Genomic DNA, 8,321 nt, shown 5'->3' with positions numbered 1-8,321 from the left:
TCTACATGCCGACGTAATTCACCAGACAGGTAAAAGACATCCCTGAAGCCGTGTTCCGCATATATATGTCACCTATATATGTCAATGGAGCATTGTTATGTTCTAGAAATGGGTTGGTAACGGAAGGTTATGTAAATTCTTACAGTCTGAAGGATCGAGGATGAGTAGCTGAAAATGTGGGATATCTGAAGATTACATCAATTAATTAAGGTGTGCTATGATATGGCAATTAAAAGGAATGACATTTCTTAGACTATCAAAGCAAAACTTGATTATTATTTTACTGTTTTCATGGAAGCATGCCACTAGAATCAGCATTTTTTACTGAAAAAGGTTTCATTTTTATTATTATTATTTTATTTTGCATGCAGATCTATTTATGAATTTGCTGAGTTATTTCATAAATTCTATTTTCCTTGCAGAAAAAGTGAGCACAGACATCTGCAAACTGAGAAAAAAGAAAAACGATTTAAGCCAAAGATCTTAAAAGAATGTAAGCTGTAAACACTGTACTTTGTTTGCTTAGACCATGAAATCAAAACAGCTTGGTCAAATAGTAACTAAGACCAACATTTGCAGCTGCTAGAGACAGCAGAAGTGACAGAGGTTTGAACACAAATAATTCTTAACTTGAAGTGTTCATGAAAGAATATGTTCTGTATCAAAGAACTCTTAGAGCAGTAGGGACAGTTTTCATATTTCAGCATGAAAGAACATGTGCAATTTCACATTTTCTTTCTCTGAATTTGGATGCCATAGGTTTCACTGTTTTCCGTCTCAGTTCAGGATATTATAGAGCTTGAGATTATTGAATGGAATTTCTTTTCCCTTCATCATGTTTTGACCATGAAACAATAGGGATGCAGTGGACTTCTGTAATAACAATCCTCATCAGTCTCATATTTTAATAGTAAGAAATCATCTGAAGTTTTAAATGTAACATATGGTCATAGAAGTAAGTTAACACTGTTGAAGGCTAAGGTAACATCCCTTAAGAGTCTGTGCATGCCATACACATTACGGCTCCCAGAATGATTTTCCGTGTATCTGTCTGACATACTTCCTACTTGTGAAACACGCATTGCTGAAAAGGAAGTAATAAAAATGTATTAGCCAATATGGTTTGTAAGCAGTAATTCCTTAAATCGTATCTACTGTGCTACTAATACAGTATGTTATCCTGCCTTTGACATCTGTGTTTGGAATTTATCTCAGATGAAGGCATTGTAAAAGCAGTATTTGTGTAATCTGTTGCGTATTTACTTTGTTAAAAAACACACAAACAACAACAACACATGATTACGTACTCATCCTTTCCCGATGGACAGCAACCCTCTGTAGCAACACCTGAGGTTGGTATGCCACAGCATAGGCAGCAATCATTTGGCACAACCGTGATTCCTAATTCCGTGTCAAGCATTGGTACATAGAATTTTACAGCAACACACTTCTGTTCTGGTGCATGCATTTTGCTTATGTGCATATAGATCAGTTTCACACCCTATATTACTTTTCTTGGCATGCATCTGGCATATAGCTCATTTTTTCTACATTGATTTGAATGTGTTGTATGTTTGTGCTTTCCTGTAATGGGTGAGTCAGATACTTTCCTTCCTCACTACAGATACAGTAAACGAATAAACGCCAGTGTGTTAGTTCAGTTAGAAATCAGATTCTGATCTTTGAAAACATAACTTGAGGCATATCTGTGTGTTTATTTGAGCACAATCAAATGTGCTGCACAGACTCCCAGCACTTGTTTATGAGCATAAGTCGAGCAGTGTTTCTCTCTCCTTCCCTGTCTGATTCAACAAAGCACTTAACAAAAATACTCAAGACTTTTCCTGGCAGAGATTCTATTTCGGAAGAGCGTTCCATCCCCACGAAAAAATGATGTTCTCTAGATCTAAAAGTAAGCTAGAAGTTTGTCATTCCAGATTTTTAGTTGGAACCCAGTGCGTGACTTTGTATATTACATGCGTTTCTTCTGGGGAGCTTTAGGAAAAAGGGCAAAGCAGCTGGCAATGAGCCTTACTAGTCTTTCCCCCGAGTACCTAAAGAAAAGTAATTACCTGCCTCAGTTTAGAACAAAAGCTGGTGTGGCCCAACTAATGAAAAAAGTAAATGTCTCATTTTGAAGAACAAAACTAAAATCATCTGAGATCTGCCCAGGGCATAACGCAGTCATCATCCTTTGTAAGTTTTGTAGCCTGCTTTCCTAATTAAGAACATTTTGTACAGTCATGTGACTTTCCTTCTGTACGTAATGAAATGAGGCTCTTTTGTCACAACAAATGAGATAGAAATTCTGTCTTGGAATCTGTCAGACAGATTTCTATTTTATTTTAGATACATTCGTATTACCACTAAGCACCACCATTACTTGCTACGTGACTGCACTCTTATTAAGCATGAACTGGAATGTCTTGCTTCTGAATGGTTTTGTAGATGGTTTTTATTTGTTGTTTTCATGGGTAGCAATTCTCCTTTGATTACAGTAGGCAAAACAACAACAACAACAACCAAAACCAACCAACCAACCAACCAACCAAACAGGCCTTATACCTGTATGAGAAAGCAGTAGTTAAATCAGATCTTGGTCACTTCATTTCTAGTCTCAAACCATCTTCTAAGAATGTCTAGTCTGATGGAAAAGCTACATACAGGGAAAGAAAAAAAACCCAACACCTCTTTCCATTTTTTCCCCCAGAGGAACAAAGTTGTTACCCATAGTTTTCAACATCTCTTTTGGATATTATGAGAATAAGATATGAAACCATTGTTACCTGAAAGATGAAGGCCAAGGCTCTGATTTCCTCATGAAATAGGCTGTAGAAAAGAGGATGCCTTTTATGTGTTCTTTGTAATTTATATGTTCAAGAAACACCTTTGCTGTGTGCCTCTGTACTAGCTGGAGATTCCTGAACAGGCAATAATGTGCTGAATTGTTTAAGCAAAGCTAAGACATGACAAATAGAAGAATGCATAGGAACAGATGATCTCCAAGTCAAGGCAAAGTAAAAATTGTAATGTTGCTCAGGGCTAGTATTTCACAGAAGTTGAAGTCATTACTAAACCCAGAGAATTCCAGCTGTACAGGTAAACAAGTCTGTGATCCATACCTTTGACAGTTACATCTTATGATTCACTACAGTATATTAATCAAAATCCAAAATGATGATATCATAACGAGAAAAGTGATTTCAACATTAAAGTTTGGAAGCAATAGAGAAGCATGACTTTGGATGCAATCAGAAAGGTGAGTGATTACTAGCCTTCAGCAATGGGAACAACCAAGTAACAGATAAATCCAGGCCACTGGTGAGTGCAGCAGCAGCAGGAATGCTGGGCTGGGCCAGACACCAACACCAGCCCACGAGGGGTTTTGGAGCCTGCAGTGATGGCCCATCACTCAGAGAACCCTGTGAGCAGTCCTTTGGGCAGTCACTGCCAGTACTGGCCTCAGCCCCTGCTGCCACCCATCTCCCTTTCCCCTCACTCCTACCTAACCCCAGAGGTTGTGGTTCCTGGCCCGACTCCCCCAGCTGCATGCGAGCTCCCACCCAGTCCCACTGACCCCTTCTCTCCCATCTCTTCCAGACCATGTATTTGATATTTGTCCCTTGCCTTGTTGGTGCAGTGTGCGCCACATGTTGGTTATGAGCTGGATGTGACCATGCTCAACCTCATGCAGCAGCAAGAGGTGTACCTACAAGAGGAGATGACACAGCTGCTGTAGGAGGTGGAGCAGAGGAACGTGGAGTAGCATGGGCACCCAAGCCCTTCTCTTCATTGCGTTTCAGATTTGGACTGCTGTTTGTGTTTCTGTCCTTAATTCTTAGGGTGATGGGGAAGTTCCATGAAAAATTGAGGAGGTTAAATGGTTAAAAGGTTAAAACATCAGCAACAAGGAGAGTTCTCGAGGTAAGGAGGAGCAGCAAGAGGAGCAACCGCAGTGGAAGCAGGAGGAGGAAGAGGAGGATTTTGAATGGCTTTTAAATGTGAGTATCCAATGCCCAGTGAAGGACCTTCCACAAAAATGCGCAATGATGCGCTCTCTGGTGCACAGACTCATCCATTTCTCCTGAATTCTCATGTCGGACAGTTTCTATCCAGTCCTGCAGCCTTCCATTGGAGGGTGTCCCCTTGAGAATGACCCTGTATTCTGCCTGCTTGTGCCCCTGACAGCCCCCCATGGGCACGTTTTCCATTTGAATCTGGGCACCACAGAGGAACTGCTAAGCAAGGAACTCCAGTATCCATGTAGAATTGGAAAGCACGTGGAGGAGGAAGCAGGAGATGGGCATTCTGTGCTTCCCTCATGCCTCTGTGGATGAGGTGAGAAATCAGTGCCCCAGTCTCCTACACACCCATAACACTGTGCTCTGATGATAATTGTGCTGGATATCCAGTTAGAAAGTGAAAAAGAGAAAAAAGCAACTAGGAAATAACAGTGCACTTGTAATTTGAAGTTAAAAGATCGAAATAAAGATGCATATTTTTTTCTGAATTAAAGCATAGCTTCAGGGTCCTGATGGAGATAAACAGGAGAAAACAAAAATACTCAGCTATTGGAAAGAAGAAAACACAAACCTGTAAATTGATGGTATTGATCCATCCCTGTCTCTGTCCTCACGGAGGGTGCCCAGAGCTGGGGCCATCTCAGTACCCAGCCACCCTGCTCAGGTCCTGACTGCCAGGCCCTGGAATGCCCAGGGTACAGCTGTCCCTCCCTGCATCCTGGTCCACTCTCTGCTTCTGTGTCAAGTGTTCACAAGTAGCAGAAGGCGGCATCCATGGCTCCAAAAGACACAGTCCAGCCAGGAAGGTGAGAATGTAAAACAGTTCTCAGAATAATTTTGTTTAGAAGAGCGAAAGTGTATTTGTTTACACAGCAGACAATAAGCCAAAGCAGAGGGAAACATACGCTCCAGACCACACTGCTAACAGAGGCAAAAGTTCATTATCAGACCACAAACAAATACACATGTGCACACACTACAACATTATTTAAAAGGTTTTTGTTGGGCAGAAATATATATTCTTCAGAAAAAAAGAACAAAAAACAAAATCATACCAACAGTGATTTATTTCTGTCTTTTAATATAGTTTGATCCTCTATATAAACTTGCCCTATAATCTCTGCTACAAGACTTCTGTAGTTACCCTTACCACTGAAGCTGACATCCATTCATATTTATTTTTTGGGATGACCCAATTGCTGAGAAAAAAAAAAAATAGAAAGTACTTTCCACCCATCCACCCTGTATGCTGAAGAGCTCTAGTTATGTAGGTATGGAGAAGGGGTCTATTATTTTTGCAAACATTAACCAGTTAACTTATTTTCTCTTTTTCTCCTTGTTTCCTTGAAAACTCACTCCAGCAGGAACAATCTCTAAGCCTCCAGAAAGAGCTGCAATCAGTAGATGTTCAGTGTAGGCTTCTTAAAGAGGGCTGAAGTTAGACATATCTGACTCAGTAGCTAGCTGACTTCTCAGATCTGAATATCTCAGTATTGAGCATGTTAAGCTCTGGTGCAAGCCTCACTTCATAGAATCATAGAATGGCCTGGGTTGAAAAGGACCACAGTGATCATTGAGTTTCAACCCCCCTACTAGGTGAAGGGTCACCAACCACCAGACCAGGCTGCCCAGAGCCACATCCAGCCTGACCTTGAATGCCTCCAGGGATGGGGCATCCACAACCTCCTCGGGCAACCTGTTCCAGTGCATCACCACGTTCTGAGTGAAAAGCTTCCTCCTAATACCTAACCTAAACCTCCCCTGTCTCAGATAAGGACCATTCCCCCTTGTCCTATCACTATTCATCCTCGTAAACAGCCGTTCCCCCTCCTGTTTATATGCTCTCTTCAAGTACTGGAAGGCCACAATGAGGTCTCCCTTCTCTTCTCCAAGCTAAACAAGCCCAGTTCCCTCAGCCTGTATTCTTCAGGGAGGTGCTCCAGCCCTCTGATCATCTTAGTGGCCCTCCTCTGGACCCGCTCCAAGAGCTCCATGTCCTTCCTGTACTGGGGACCCCAGGCCTGGACGCACTACTCCGGATGGGGCCTCACAAGAGCTGAGGAGAGAGGGACAGTTACCTCCCTCTCCCTGCTGGCCACCTGTTTTTTAATGCAGCCCGGAACACAGTTGGCCTACCGGGCTGCAAGCGCACACTGCTGGCTCATGTCCAGCTTCTCGTCCACCAGGACACCCAGGTCCTTCTCCGCAGGGCTGCTCTCAAGGAGATCTTCCCCCAGTTTGTATAAATACCTGGGATTGCCCCGACCCAAGTGCAGCACCCTGCACTTGGCCTAATTGAACCTCATTAGTTTTTCATGGGTCCACTTCTCCAGCCTGTCCAGGTCCGTCTGGATGGCTTCCCTTCCTTCCAATGTATCGACACTTCTGGAGTCAGGAACAGAAGCTGATGCAAGATGAGGAGGTTTAGGTAAAAGCAAAATGAAGCAGGATGTAGTACATCACAGAGCAGTACGGTCTATGCACAGGAGGAACTTGAGATATCTGTTCTTTGTGCTTGCATTTCTCTATCACCGCTAAATAGCATGAAAGATTTTAGCAAAAGATATATTGCACCCCTGCTAAACACTGGTCCATATGCAGCTCAGAGGCTGTTCTAGAGTAGGTCTGTGCAGTGCATCTAATGTGCCAAAGACCACTGATGCCATAACTCATGTTCTACATGATGGATTCTCATTTTGTCAGGTGAAGGTTTTCAAAAGTTGGCAATTGCATAAAAATAGCTCAAAGTAACCTCCATTAAAATAGCATCGTCTGCAAAGCAATTACACACAAATTACAAACGAAAGCAGGACTTCTAATTCCGCAGTCTGAATCCACCGTCCTACAGTATGCATGCAACAGTGCACACTGGTTTCATCTTTAGTGGGCTATTCTTTAACTAAAACCTTGATTCATCCAGTGAACACGGTTGATGACAATCAGGGAATTAAATACAGTTGTTCACTTAAGCAGACTTTGGGTGATGCAATCCTTGTTTCTTATAACATAACTGAGAATGGAATGAAAAAACAGTATGGAGTCCTGGCCTCATCTTCTTCTGTTTATAGGAAATCAATCCTAGCCACTCATCTGACCTAATCTTTCTCTCCTCTTTCCAATTCTGCTCTCTATCAGCACCTATATCCCTCTTCAGGAATTTCTTCGAGCCATGACAGAGCCTTTCTCAGAGTCTCCTTGTTCAGCCAAGGTTAGATGCCATTTGGATGGTAGAGGCATAACTCCAAGGCAAAGGCCAATTTCCTGTCAAATACTAGGTCATGAATGCTTTGGAGACTAGTATTTCTGAGAAGAAAAAGGGAAAAAAAAGGAGGTATCAGAATTGTTTTTAGCATACAGTGTGATTTTTCTTGGCTTCATTTTCAAAAAATTGGATGTTTTTGTTAAAAAGAAAAATTAATTCTTAGGTAATGGAAAAATTAAGTTTTGCAGAAGTTTAGAAAAAGTAAAAACAACCAAAATACTGTCAAATTCTAGTTTCTAACACATTTGGATTTACGTAAATACACCAGTCCTGCCAATAATGGAAATATTTTTACTTTTTTATTTTTCTTTTTTGACTACAAACATCTTGGCTTGGAGGATACTTTCGCACTCCATATTCTGAGCCCCATTAAGCATAATAATTCTTACAAAGTAAGAAGCCATATTTCATATCCATATGTTTACTAAATAGTGTAAGACCATTACAACAAAGTTCAGTTTCAAATTTTCTATTCTACAGAATTAATTACATAAGCAGAAAAACAAACAAACAAACGTAAGTAAATAAATCTAAATCAAACCAAAATATACAGACCAAAAAGATTATAATACACATGCAAACATGGCCTAGTGACTCTGACTTCAGATATAACTCTTAATTTCTATGTGTCACTACTTTTAATTCTGGAATTACAGTACATTGCTAAATATGATTAAAATTGAAAGCCGCATCAGCCTATAGTTTTTGATTTGTTTCTGTAACCAGTGCACTGATTACCGCTGAATGTGGAGAGAATCATTACAGTAGAAATTTTTAAAGGTATTTAAAAGTGTATGTTCATTCTCTAGCCTTCGTGATATCTCTTTTCTGTCCAGCATAAACTTCCTAACGTAAAAGTACTGCTACCTTTAGTACAGGCAAAGAGGAGCTTTTCTCCTTATACACTTGTGTCCTACTTACATAAGGACCAGAAGCAAACGTAACACTCAGGTGCTCTTTACCAATGCTGTCACGGGATCAGCTTGAGAAGGAACCACAGTTCTGGGAATGTTCTCTCTGACTTTGCTGTAGGTTTG

Source organism: Gallus gallus, chromosome Z, assembly GCF_016699485.2.
Source record: "Gallus gallus isolate bGalGal1 chromosome Z, bGalGal1.mat.broiler.GRCg7b, whole genome shotgun sequence".
In the NCBI taxonomy this organism is placed as follows: domain Eukaryota; kingdom Metazoa; phylum Chordata; class Aves; order Galliformes; family Phasianidae; genus Gallus; species Gallus gallus.
The sequence above is the reverse complement of the archived record's forward strand: the minus strand, read 5'-3'. Positions refer to the sequence as shown.